Source organism: Centruroides vittatus, unplaced genomic scaffold, assembly GCF_030686945.1.
Source record: "Centruroides vittatus isolate TY-2023 unplaced genomic scaffold, ASM3068694v2 contig_10, whole genome shotgun sequence".
Classification (NCBI taxonomy): Eukaryota; Metazoa; Arthropoda; class Arachnida; order Scorpiones; family Buthidae; genus Centruroides; species Centruroides vittatus.
In genome coordinates this window covers 1,442,097-1,455,994 of record NW_027120658.1, presented here as the reverse complement: position 1 = coordinate 1,455,994, position 13,898 = coordinate 1,442,097, and the positions used below count along the sequence as shown (strand labels likewise).

Below are 13,898 nucleotides of genomic sequence, written 5' to 3'. Positions count from 1 at the left end.
TCGACTTTCTTTACTACGCAAGCGTCGGTGGGTCCTTAAAGATCCCTGCCGTAATTCCACGTTCTTTGCCTTGTAAATTGATACTAGACAAATATCTTGGCTTACTTCTCTAACTTTTCTTCTTTTTTAAGGAAAGGTGTTTCAAAAATTGCTCTTCCTTGCATTGATTTAAATTAGGAAGAAAGTTATTAATTTAGTACATCTTTTTCTAAAGCATGAATTTAAAAATTGACGATAGTTTAAAGCTAGTCTAAATATAGTTATAACTTCTGTTTAAATTGCCATATAAAAATTTACTAATATAATTATAATCGAGTTTAAAATAAATCATGCTTATACTAATAGGATACGCGAGAAGAAATTATTTAATTAGTATATTCATTATTTTGGTAGTAGGATTTAAGTATAAACTGTCTTATAAATATCTTAATGTCATATAAAAAAATATATACAGTTCTGAATTGGATTAGTAGTAGACGGGGATGACATCATTCGGCTTTAAAAAAGGGTGAACACGTGCTTCTTGATGTCACGATCAGCAGCACTAAAACAGTTTTTTGATATTTGACATTCTGCAACATCAAAGTAAATATTTTTCAAATATTTATTTACGTTTACGTTACAAATAACTATATTATTATATAAAATATAAAGCAGTGCATAGGAAATTGGTATTTTTTTTTAAATATTAATATTAGATGAAGACTTAAATAAGAAATTAGAATTTATTCAGTATTAATTTTAGTTTGCTAAATTATTATCTAGTAAATAAATTGTATTCTATTTTAATAATAAAACTAATAACTACTTATAATAAATAGTGTTGATTTATTCCACACAATTAATGATTGTTTTTAAAAGTAAACTCCTCGTAACCTCTTTAAATTAAATTATAAACAATATTCAAAGTATAATAATATACTTTACGTAATTAAAAGAGCAATATTTAATTTAGTAAATATTAAATAGAGCGATTTAATAAAAATCGTGAAGTAAATGATCAAAAATTTTGTTCTAGTTACTTCAAAACAGTTCAAATTTTACTTTTTAAAATCTACTTTTGTTGCCATAATACAACTATAAGATACCAATAGCCTAAAAGAGATATATTCAATTATAGAATATAGTTTTTATATATACGAAGTGAAAATATACTCTTTCTAAATATCTCATTCTCTTGGCAGATGCATTTAAGATTTCAAAATTTTGAAATAGCTTACATTGAAAAACAAGTGTGGAGTTAGTTTTGTGTCTGACCTGCCAACTATAACTACTAACTTTGCAAACTTCGTCTATATTTAGTACTAATCGTATACGCATTAATTCACCAATGTCAACGCGGTGAGCTCTCCATTGAATCTTTTAAAAACAACTTCTGGCCATATCGTAATTCACACTGGTTTTCATGGTCCCATAAATTAATATAAAAAAATTTTTTTAATTTAAAACGCTTATAATTTTGCAAAATACATATTTTATAATTAATAAATCCAAGAAAAAATTATTAATATTCGAAAATTTTGGATTTAACTGTGAGAATCGGTATAAACATTTGTCGTATACGTATTTAAAAATGGTAGATACATTAAATGAAGTTATATATAAACTTTTAACAACATTTGTTATGATTTTATATAATAATCAACGTAAATATAACCGTTTCTTTGTATTAAGAAATTCCTAATTTGAATTTTAAAATTAAAAACATAAATAATTTTTAAACCGTTTAATCAAAAATATCCACGTTAAATTTAAACTAGGTTGAATATTTTTTTTTTTTAAGTTGGTAGTTTTTATTCATCGTCCTTGACAGATTTGAAATCGGCACATAAACCGATTCTTTATGGATTGGCCAAGTTCTCCTCGTTTTAATTTTGTGCCTTTTCTTATTTTTATGCCAAATGCTCCTCGATTAATTCTACCGCGATTCATTTCTAGTGGTTTCAAACCTTTGAATTTCTTGGATTTTATGCAATATCTACAATGGATTCCTTTAGCAGCAACTTCATCCGTAAATCGAGATACAAATTATCAGGAATTTTTAAATAGTTGGTTTATATTATAAAGGATTTGTAATATTGGAAAAGCTTGAATAATATATGGAATCATTATGAAAGTTCGATTAGGTATATGTATTTAAATTAAACTCTGTGAAGTAAAGAAGATATTTAAATAAAATTAATATTTTTCAGTTATTATTTTACTACTTTAATAAGTGTATTTAGTTTAAATATTATTTGTAATTTTAATTGAATCATTTATTTTAACGGTTCAACACTCTTCGTATGTTTATTATACATAACAACAAACAAGTTACAGTTTATCACAAAGTACATAGTTAATTGATCTATCAAATAAATTGATGTTTAATTAATCTTATTCAAGATTAAGCAAAGAGAAGAATAATGATGAAGTACAGTACATTAATTCTAATTTTGTTTTATATCTTGACAGTTTTGTTTTTAATTCTTCACTTTCATCAATGATTATAAAAAAAATCATTTATCTAAAACTAGAAAATGTAAGTTTATAATTCAATCTTATCATTTTCTTTCAAACGTTGTTAACTTTTTTGGTTTTTAATTTTAATTATTATCAAAATTATAATTTTAAACCAGAAAATACTAAATTTTATAAATAAACTTTTAGTATTGTTGTATATTAGAGCATTATAATTATTGCAAACCAAACTTTATAACAAGGTTTTCAGAGATATTATCTTTCAAATTATTGAATGTACTGTATATGTATTTACTGACAAATCAGGCATGAATATTTTATCTTTTAACAAGTTAATTTGATGTTTTTTTTAGTTTGCAGTTTTAATTTTTCTCTATCCACAGAAGAAAAAAACACAGATTCAAGAGTTAAGAATGGAATAAATAAAAAAAAATTTAAATAATTATATTTATTCCACTGTAAAGTAATATAATTAACAGAATAAATAATATTTATAAAATAATAAAGCATAAATAAAGTTTTATTGAAAATTGCAAAATAAAAATTGGTAGAGATAAATAATTCATGCGAATTTGAAAGCGGAGAGAATTATTCAATCTCGAAAGTATTGACAAAAAGAAGAAGAAAAAGAAGCTAGAATATATAAAGCCACTGTCTATAATACTTCAATACTTCTAACCAAAACTGAAGAGTAAGCTTCTGTCAAGTGAGTAACAACAAACAAGACAAACTGGCTGGATATAATGTCGCATTTGTATTCACGAAACTTGTATCTCAGTCTATAAAACATCGCATACTCGAAAAGAAGAGTACAACAGACAAAAATTCATCATTGTAAGTATGTTCCTAATATCTTGGATCTAATGTTTCGTTGTGAACGAATTTCGTTATTTTTCTGTACATTTTGACTCATTATAAGTGAACTTTCCCCTTTTCGAATGAGTAAAAAATATTTAGAATAAAAAAAAAACTAAAAGATCGATCCACGCTGAAATATGGCTTTGTATTGAAATTCAGCCATTGAAAAATGGGGAAAAAAGACATTTGAAATATTTTTTGATAAAATTGAAGGCTCGTTTCTTTAATTAGGCTTGAAGAGCAAGGAAGGAAGAATGTCAGCTTATTGTTATATTATTTACTAATTTAGTTGCTTTGTATTATTTAAGTAAGCGTAATATAATTTTCACTGATAATAATCTTTCACTAATATATTTGAATTTTTAGCAAGTCACATTGGAAACCGGAAATAAAATTTAGTATTATGCGCTTGATTTCCCTTTCAATTATTTGAACAGTGAATCAACGAAGCCCTTTTCGGTACAATACAATAATTATCATTAAAAGAATGAATGGAAAATTGATACAAAACATTAAAATTTTTAATTTTAATTATTTTCTTCGAAGCTACACAATTAATAATAATTTATAATATAAACTTTATTCTCGCTTAATATAAAAAAACATTTTTTTAAATTGTCTTTAAAAAATTATAGAAGTTTTTATTTTTTATTTAAGAACAGTTTTGTCAAATTGGTATAGTTCTATAAAAATTTCTAATAATTCATAAATATTTTGGTTGAATGGTTATCATTCTTATCAATTATAATTTAATTCAATCATCCGGATTTGTCGTTATAATTTTCATCTAATTAATTAGATTTAGGTGGATTATTGAATAAACATTTGAATGTTTATTATAATTGCATTTTCTTCGTAATGTCAATATTAGATTATTCCGTGTGGAAACCGTTGAAGAATTGATTGTGAATTTTGTAGATCACTTATTATATTCCTATCAATTATATTTTCTTAATTAAGAAATTTTTAGGAGACTTGAGTTATAAAGAAAACAATACCTTATTTCCCTAAATATAACGTACAATTCTCATTGACAATTATTTGAAAAATTCCCTAAATAATTTTTATAGCTAGATAAAATTAATGTAAAATTTAATTTTAGTCTTACGTGAATTAAATTAGAATAAAATAATGAAAATTGCTAATTATCGAAGCTAAAATAATTATAAATAAAATAATTCAAAAATGTTCGAATTTTTGAATTCTATATTATGCATTTGTATGTACCTGAGACTTCTAAATGCATAGGACCTTTGGCAAGAGTCTAAAACTGTCATTGAATAAAATATAATTCATTATATTTTACTGTATAAACATTTTATTTTGAACGAATGAATTCTTCTCATTATTATTTTAAGTAAAATTGAGATTTATTTAGTTGCGTAAATATAAATTTTGTAGAATAAATCATATAAAGTTTGTTTTTCTTCTATGTTTTTCCACAATAACAACTATATACCTACTTGTGCAACCCTCCTGTCTATACCTAAGGGATAAGCATCGAGAAATATCACACTTAACCAATCAGAATCAGTTTCATTTATGACACGTGGTCTATATTCTGCCACATACAAATGTATGATCGCACTTTATCAAACCGGAAGTGTGGCCATTATTTCTCTTTGGCTTCGAATATTTCAATATCTTCCAGTCATTTTGATTTAAGTTAAGACAGTCTGTATTAAAATCCGTTTACGTGTATGTTAGAGGCGTGAATGCGCTGCGCACCTGCTAGTATGGAAACAATTCAATACAGTAATTTATGTCGTAAACGTGACCGGAAGATATAAGAAATAAATTTTGTATAAATGTATACTAATTGAAGTTCATTGTCGCGACTGATTTCATTATTTTGAGTGGGTCAATGCGAGTAGTTTACTATAGCAACTGTCAGACTTTCATAACAATGGGTCTGAACTATTTTCTGATAATCGTTTACAGATATTTCTATAAAATCTTTCCGCTTTGTAATTTTGAATTATGTAAATAAGAAATTTCTGAAAATAATTAAAGCATGGGGGAAATATTCTTGCGCCATGATGTCCTAAAGTAGGCCATTATGACGAGAGATTTTTTTTTCCGTTGTGTATAAGAGTGGTGCTATAGAAAACTTTTGTAAATCCTAAGTTAGAAAAATTTCATGTTGCACAACGTAAAAATAATGATTTTAAAAATAATTAAATTTATATAAAAGAAGTTTATTATTATTTTATAAATAAAATTAGGTTAGGTAAATAATTAAAATAAATCTAAACGTTTATTTATGAATTAGTCATTTTTCACATTTTCATTTCAGTATTTTTGTGTTTTAATATTTAATTTAAAAAAAAAAAATAAAATAATTCAGATGAAAAATTAGTTTTAAAATTCGAATTCATCATTTCATAAAATCTAGAAATAGTTTTTAAATTAAAAAAAAAATGAAATTCAATGTAACCTTTAAATTTTCAAATTATCTTATAGTAAGTGTAGAATTATTTAATTTAAATTTACAGATTTTTGAGAAACTGAATGGCAATTATTTAATATTTACTAATTTGTAAAATTATTATACAATAAAATATTCATTATACAAAACCGTAGTAGACCTAGTTCCTGTTTCAGTACTGTAGAACTGCATGATTTTAGTTAAACTGTAGGACATGTTACAAATAGATTTGCGTGACAAGAAAAGAAATTGGTTTGCATGCTGAACTTTATATTTCGGATACGCCTATTTTTTATTATTAATTTTTTTTATAAAATTATACTTGCATAAAACTGCTTAAGGAAAAGTGTTGAATAAGCAGGCTGTCCTAGCAGGATCTTTTACAGTAAAATAACATTCTCTTGTATCTGAATACTTTCTTTTCAGTATGTTTTAATAAAATAAAGACAAATACAGGTTCAATATTTATATCAAAGTAAATCAAAGAAATCATCTGAATATTTAAATATCGTAAAATGGTTGCTAGTTTCAAACCGTTTCCCGTTTTGGAATTTCATTAAGGTGAGTGAATTTTTCTTATAAAATTTTTATAGATTTAGGCTTAAATTGCGCGTATCAATTAAGTTAAAAGTATTCTAAAAAACTTAATTAAAAAATAACTACATATTTACAGAAATTCTTCAAATAATTCATTTCTGAAATATTGATACGTTCAAATATTTTTTCTATAGGCCTGCATAAATTATATTAATATTTATTATTTAAAAAAAAATGAAGACGAATACAGATTCATTACTTTAATTATTAAAATACAAAATTATCAATTTTATCTACATTTATTAAAAATAATCAATTTCCTCTTCTATATCAACAATACGTCATTGATGGAATCTGCCATCAAATATTACTCATAAACCTTCCCTCGATCGAGTCATAAACATTCCCCGATTTATGACCACAGATTTTAATCAATAATACTTTAATCATAATGTTATGTCGCATGTGATCTTAATACAAGATGATCAGAAATGTCATACGAGAAACCATCGGGAAAGAAAAAAATACAATCACTTGCAGTTGCTATATTCTTATAAAACACATTTTTAATGTTATAGGACGATCCCGCCATATAAGATTTCAGATTTAGGCTATTGAAAATTCGAAAAAAGAAATGAAAAATACGAAAGAAATTTGTAATTACGCGTTAAATCTGGCCATTTAGTCAGGTGCATAAAGTCAAGTAGCTTCTGGAGCTTCTGGAAATAAGTCACAACAATGAGTTGCAGCTTCAGAAAGCTGCAACTCATTGTTGTGACTTATTTGTTTGTTTTTTACTAACACTGGTACCTTCCATCAGTCTTTGTCCGGAGTTCTCACTTGTAACGGTCATTGTTGTGTGATATCAGTACTTCTCTGCAAATTAATTAGCATAAATGAAGACAAATATGGTTCTAAAACGAACAAGTAGTGATGCCGATAGATAAGCCAAAAATAATCCGTAAAGGGCCTACTTTAAAGGAAAAAATTAAAAGTTTACTGAGAAAAAAAATCTTCCTGGAAATTTTTAAAAATTATTTTTATGATTTACGCTATTGGGTTATTATTGTTAATCAGGTTTGCTATTTTACTCACATTCTTGCTTACACGAGGAGTGTTGAAACGTATTGGTCGCGTACGGTGGAGCCTTGCTGTTATATTATTACTGTATATCAATTAAGTAAACTGCAGATTACATAGCATGATAATATACAAAATTATATTTTTTAGAACAAAAAAAGAAATACAGTAGAGCATCGATTATCCGACTTAATTGGGGACTGGGGTTGGTCGGATAACTGAAAAGTCGGATAACCGAAAAGTATGAAAAAATACATTATTAGTATAGTGTATTAGGCCTGGTTTAAATACTAGCCTCCCTTTCATGGTCGAGCCAGTGCTGCCAGCTAAAACATGCAAAAATTTAACAAAAATAATATTAAAGTAGCCACGACATAACCAAATATTGTAGCGCCATATCACTAGCGGACATTTGAATTTGCCGACTAGAACGCGGTCGGTTAATCGAGGGTCGGATAATCGATGCTCTACTGTATCGTCTTATTGATTGATTAAATAATTCACGTATAATATACGGCAATTATTGGAAACAATTTCTTTGAGAAAAGAATCGACAGACCTCTACAAATCAACGATTCCCTCGCTATTGAATATAAGAAAAACGGTTTAATTTTTATTAATCTTCTAAAAGTGAAATTTGGTTACCTCGTAATACAGCAATCGTGAAAATCAACTAGTATGTTTTTGATTGATAAATTAATTTATTTTTAGTAAACATTTTAAATTTATTTTGGACTACCGTTTACTTTTACGTTCCTTTTATATATTATTGTGAAATAATCTAAAGCTTTTTGAATTATTATCATCACTAATAATAGTTTTAGATATTTTTCTTTGAGTCACTACATGTTAAAGGATTAAAGCTATTATAATCAATAAGATTGTGAAAAGTTAATAATTAATTTGCAACGAGAACCACTGTTACTTTCGGCATTACAGACTGAAATCTTTCACGAAGACATTACTTAAATTTATAATCAATCGTTATTATTTCGGCTGGATACTTCGCCATAAGATATTCCTGTAAATTTTTATGTTTGAGGCATCCTTGCTATTCCTCACTTACACCCGCCGAAAATCTCTTTGCAGGACACTATACGCCGTATAATATACAAAACTGAAACGGTCTTATGGACTTGTATGTTGGTGTTAGCGTACAAAACCAAACAAAAAATATATTCTGTATTGTTACTGTAAATTGATCATTACGAAATTTCAGGTTTTTACATTAATACAAATTTTTTATTGTCTTAGATTATTTTTTCGAATATTTCTTGGTTTTAAGGCAACATAAAATTTCAAAATTAAATTATAATAACTTATTTATAATTTTGTATATTTAACTCTAATACATAGGCATGTTCACACTGTAGAATTATTATTATTTAGCAAATAATGTGCATTATGGCTCTGTTCAACAATGGAATCAGACAACGTAAGTTTTTTTTTTTTTTTTTTTTTTTGTAACTCTTTCCGCCCAGTGGGCACTAAGAGGGCCTCGTATAGCAAGCCCATTATGGGTTCGGCCAGGCCCACAATGGGGCGGCCGGGTGGTGAGGGACGGGGACCGACATATCCGGACGGACCACCCCCCAAAAAATTCCTGGAGATTTTTCGACCCGTCCGGATTCGATCCCGGGTCCCCCAGGGCGGAAGGCTGCTAACCTTGACCGCTCGGCCATCCGGCCGACAACGTAAGTTAGAGTTGGAAAATAGTCCGAACTGTACTATCATAAAAAATATCCAGCGTATGCATCTGAGTCGAAATCGGATCATCGTGGAGATAGTGATTTCCTTCACTGAATATACAAAGCATCGAGGACCGAAGACCATTATGCTAGAGTCGACAAGAAGTTAATGAGTGGGAACTGATATATCCTGTTCTACTGAAGATACAACTGTCGGTACCTTCAACCGAGTTAGCAGCCGCCACACAACGAACAATCTACAGGAGAAAACGATTTTTTCAATTTAAGTGCCAAAAATGTTTAGCATTTTTGAAAATCCGGGCAGTCGTAGCTTGGATTTGATCTTAATCCTTTCAATACGACAAACCGAAGCTAAGCGTCCTGCCAATGATCGCAGTAGAATGATGCTTAGTCGCGAAATTACGCACATTGCTTTGAGTAATCGGAAGTGACACGCTCTTCGGAGGGGGAAAACGGTTTTAGCCTACCAGTTTTATCATCCGAAAAGTCTACAGAGTTATACAAAGGTTTTAGCCTAATCGGTAGGCTAAAACCTTCATAGAAATAAAGAAGAAAAAAACTTGCTCCGAATTATCTCGAATCTGGACCCTTCTGAAGAAAGGACGACACGCTTCACCGCTGCCACCCGAACGCGTCTTTTCATTGAACTATCTGTTAACGGCTTTTCATTATACTATTCTTCCATTTATTTATTTTAAAGTGAAGAATGGCGAATTTATTTATTTAAAATTTTAACTTTTGTAATTCGTGAAGTTGACAGATAATATCGTGAATAATTGATCAGGTAGAAATAATTTATTGGTTTTATATCTTTTTTATAATTTAATTTGTGGCAATTATAACATTGAAAATTTCGTAAGAATTGGGGTGGAGGTAAATTTAAAATCGAATAAACACGACGGAGGATCGGTTTGTGTAATAAAACGAAAATGAAATCTTAAAATATACCGATTTTTGAATGAAAAATTTTGTGTTATGAAATGTAGATGGCGCGTTGCTAAGCACGTGATCTGGTTTTAACCATTGGGTAAAGTTTGTGGTGGTTGATCATTAGAAATAATGTTCTTATTTATTTCTGTTTTGTTGTTATAATAATTATGAAGAAATCCTTAAAAAATCGGAGTCTGGGTTGGAGCAATAAGGATTATTTGTTTCTTTATCATGTTGCAGAGAAACGTGTATAAATTCAATAAAGTTGGGTAAGCGGCTATTGATCATTTATGCATATCTAAGTTTGTGATAAATTTAATCTCTATGAAATTAAACACTTTTACAAGTATTTTCTTCCAATATTTAAAAACAACTTGCTTATATAAAACAAAAAATAATAATTTGTCTATTAAATAACTTATTAATGTATTAATTACAATTGTTATCAATTAATTTATTGGTATTATAACACAATTAATTAATCATTCGTAAATGTTTTAATTCCAGAACACTGTGATGAAATACTATAAACTTTCTGTCTCATTAATGTAAACGTTTAAATAGAACAAACCTATAAAAATTGCACAATTATTTAATATAGGAAAACCATATTTATTAATTTCATTCAATTTAATTGCATTTAAATGGCATATCAATGCCAAACATTATCTCTCTCACTTTGGAAAATAACAGCTGATACACTTTAGTGTTTATAATTCTCAATTAAAAGTCAATAATGTACAGAATAATTGTAATAGATATTACATAATTACCTATCAATTAACTGTTTCCTTACATAAAGTCTTCCAAATTAGATATTTATTTCATTCATAAGATTATATCTACAAGCAATATAGAGATTTTAAAAACATAAAGTCAATCCATGTTTTAAAAAAAAAATTCAAATCAAGAAGAAAAAGAATATTAAATGTATCAAATGAAAGCAAATAGGAATAAAGTATTGCATATATGTAAGGATGACAGTAAAATAAAAAATTAAAATTATTATCAAGTTATTATTTATGCTTTCAAATATTAAAACTGCAAATAAAGATGACTACAGTCATTTTGCAAGACTAAAATGTAGATAAATGTAAACATAAGATGAATAAATACAATCATTTACATGAAAATAACAAAAAGAATATTGTGCTGATCAGTGAATTTGTCTCTTGATAAATTACATAAATACTACTAATAGTTATACAATCATTCTGTCATGTTTTTTTTAATATAACCAACAGTTTTTTAAAACTATATTGTAATCATGTAACATAACTTTAAAAGTAATAGCTTTTTTTTTATGTAGTAAGTTGTGTAATCAATTTAATTACCTCTTTTTCATTTTACATATTAACCACTCTCTTGGAAGTAATATTGAACATTAATTTTATATGGGTTTTTTATATATGTAATTTAAAAACTTTTAGCTGTAATTTGTTAGATTATTAAATGAAGGTAATTTTTTTCTTTTTAATATTTTGCTAGTGAATAATTGCTAAAACTTTTACTATTCATTGTATTTTTCAATAATTCATTAAAAGTTTCTATTAGCACTTAATAAAACATTAACACCTTATATCGCTGAGAATACTTTATTTAATCACAAACGTTTTCAGCTCAATTGGATAGGCCGTCATCAGGTGAACTGTCAATTGAACGCATTTCAAACATGTATTAAATGGAACGTTCGATCATTTTATTAAGTGTTTTAAAAGGAAGCTGGGTTTGATATTTAAGTTTCTATTAGCATTTATAAATAGGTTGTTACAAAAGTGAAATTGGTAAACAGAAGTGACGTGCTGGTTTAATAAATAGTGTGTCATTTCTGTTACTGATTTACTTGTTTTATTAGTTTTTAACTAAGGAATATAAAAAAAAAAATTGCAAACTACTACTAATTATTTTAATACAATCACAACACAACAAAAATGAACCTGTTACTGGTGTGTATCTTGCAACGATTGTGAAACGATTTTTTGCAAGATACACACCAGTAACAGGTTTGTTTTTGTTGTGTTGTGATTGTAGTATATTCCAGGTGTTGGTAGAGAGTTGAATAGAATTATTCTAATCTTAAATGTTTAAATAGTCAGGTTTAAAATATTTAATAAATAGCTGTTTTGACTGCCTTTGCAAATTTGCCTTTTCGATTGCATTTTCCATAACTCAGAGCTTCACCCAATATTGCTGCAATTTCTTGGTGCACATTTTTTTAAGTCTTCAAAAGTTGTTCTTAACTAATCTATGACTTATTTGCATAGTTAGAGCGCTCTGACAAAATTATCTTGAAAAAATTGAGTTATTATATCTGGCATACATTAACAGTTGTAGTATGATCTTGTAGTGTTTTATCTGTCCATTTAAAATGTTTTGGGTTATCCTGTTGTAGTCTGCAAAAGAACAAAGATCTTTAAAAAACAGAAAAGATATATAACTTTTTAAAATGAGATCAATTCTTTAACCTACTATATAAAACTTGATGTTAATGCAAAAAAAAATGAATTTTAATTTTCTGTCTAATGCAAAATAAATATTTATAAGTAATAAAATTGCATTTATCTTATTAAATTTAATAACAAAGAATACTAATTTTATAGGAAAGAATCTGTGAATTAAAATTACTTTTAGAATTTTTATACAATGCTTTAGAAGAGGAAACTAAAATCTTAGCTTAAGAATAACTGATATTTTTGAGAAAATTAATATGATAATCTTAACTCCCTAAAGACAAATACAGAAATTGACTACTAGAATAGAAATGAAGAATAATAGAAAAATTACTTATATTCAGCAACAGATTTGTAAAATATTACCTTATAATATTAATAGTCAATGAGCACAAATTAAAATGGTACACTAAATATATTTAAAACATTTGAATCTTCAGTAATTATTAGTAGTCTATTAATTAATGATTTGGTAAAGAATTAAAATAAAAAGTTATTCAATATATATTCAAGACTGACATATATTTTTTCATATTAATTGTTGAATTAAAGAGCCAATCTTATAATATAATCAAGATGGGTTGATAATAATAAGCTCAGAGCCCAAACGGTTAGGAGTTGAAAGTTGAAATTTGGTACACAGTACAGTTAGGGTATGTCATGAGAATGTACACTAAGGAATTTTTGGAAATCCCCCCCCCCTGCAGTAGAGAGGATGAGGATTAAGGATTATCCTGAAAAACTCTGCTTCTACTTTACTATTTTAGATGATTTTTTAAAAAATGATTTTGTAGAAAATTCAACATATTTTAGACTCATCTAAAAATTCTCTGATTAGTTTCAGAAGAAGGGGGACCTAATTCTTGCATCCAGTGAAAATGGGTAAAATGGGCTATAATCTAAGAATAAACTTTGTTATTATTACTTTTTGCCCAAGTAACGCTGGGCTCATCTGCTTGTTAGTTAATAAATATCATAATTTTTAGAATACAAGCTGCAGCTTTTATACTGTTTTTACATTGGAAAAGAAGATTGCAACTTATGTGTGGAAAATTTTACATCATTTACAAGTTCACTCTGCAGATGCTCTATATTATCAAATAATTGACTATAATATTTTCCACTATTACAGTCAGAAAAACAAATACTGTGTAATATCAATATTAATGTTTAATATTACTGATATTGGGAATTATCAAAATTTACAAAATTAGTTAATTTGATGGCCCAAATGCTAATGAACTTTGAAATCAAAATTGCCAGCAAATGAAATTTTTTAAATGATAGTTATAATTACCATTTTTAATAAACATTTGTATCTTTAACATTGAGTGTTTACCTTTATATTAGCCACAGCAACTAAAAGTTGGTGTGGCTAATATATAGGTATAGCTTATCTGTCAATCAGTTTATGGATGACAACCTATTTTTACCTCCTGCTGCTTA

General features: G+C 27.2%; 1 protein-coding gene across 6 annotated transcripts in view; it reads left to right on the top strand.

Moving 5' to 3' along the window:
• The first annotated feature begins 30 nt into the window (after positions 1-30).
• The window catches only part of p (WD40 repeat domain-containing protein pink), a 91,306-nt gene continuing 77,438 nt past the window's right edge, over positions 31-13,898 (top strand). For 2 of the 6 annotated variants that reach the window (XM_067265258.1, XM_067265576.1), the window contains exon 1: positions 10,061-10,271. The gene's annotated coding sequence lies outside the window, so the exon portion shown is untranslated. Of the gene's footprint in view, positions 586-2,813; positions 3,295-5,681; positions 6,308-9,835; positions 9,857-10,060; positions 10,272-13,898 lie in introns of those variants that run through there. The other 4 variants (XM_067265332.1, XM_067265407.1, XM_067265458.1 and 1 more) reach the window with 4 other exon arrangements.